We start from the raw sequence: 1,042 nt of genomic DNA on the forward strand, positions 1-1,042 counted from the left end.
AGACTCGTCGAAATTTTCCGCACAAATAATCACGAACGATGTGTATTGCAACATGTGTTTTCGAGTTTTTCGATAAAAAATTTTTATATCACGCTATGCGGTTTTCGCTGTTTTTTTTTGTTCAACAAAATGAGCAAGTCTTACGATGTTATTGCAATAAGCCATTTTCAGTGTTTTATCGGACTAATTGCATATCGCCAATTATCATTAGGTATAAATACAGTGGGATTGACGTTAAAATTCGTAGTAGACAAAATGTTCTTAAAGATACAACAATGAGCAATTTAAGAGATCTACTGACAATACGATATACATATCCAGTTAAAGGGGTAAGTCTTTAATAAAACAAATAATACATGCGACGCTCGCGATACCCGATCAGATTCATCGGAGAACCGAGAGAAATCACGAATTCATATGGGCCCGCTGAGTCTAAAGTACATTGAGCCTGTCCTACGAGGACACAATGAGAGCGGTATGGATCGCGTGTACGGCGCTTACTTGGACAAGGACGGATTGATGCTCGGCAGTAAGCGTTCCGACGTGGATGACGCGGATAACATAATTATCGACGGCGTGCGATACGCCGGTACACCCGGCCTTACGAGCTGATTTTCAAGAGAATTCCCGACGTTACGCTTCAAACGGAACAAGACATGCGCGAGTACAAGAGCATGCTGCAGGCGACGAACGCGCACAAGCACAAGCACCATTCGCAGGGTCGAGTACTGGCCAACAGGGGATACAAGTACAAGAACATAATCAAGCCGTTGGTCACACCTAAGAAAAAATCTGGAAAAGGATTACCTCGCGCCATGACGTTGAACGACGACGCGATCGAGTACGTGCACTGGGACGATCCCAACGAGTTGGTGGATCGTCTACAGTTGCTCGACGCTTCGCAACGAGCGGGCAACACCGCTCACGGCAACGAGATGCTGTTGATCATCGAGGAACTTCGCGAAGCCGGTCTTATTATAAATTAAATCGCGTCTCGACGAAACGAGTCAGTCGATCGGTGTCATCGAATAAAGTATTATTG

This window comes from Cyphomyrmex costatus, unplaced genomic scaffold (genome assembly GCF_001594065.2).
Source record: "Cyphomyrmex costatus isolate MS0001 unplaced genomic scaffold, Ccosl1.0 scaffold680, whole genome shotgun sequence".
NCBI lineage: Eukaryota > Metazoa > Arthropoda > Insecta > Hymenoptera > Formicidae > Cyphomyrmex > Cyphomyrmex costatus.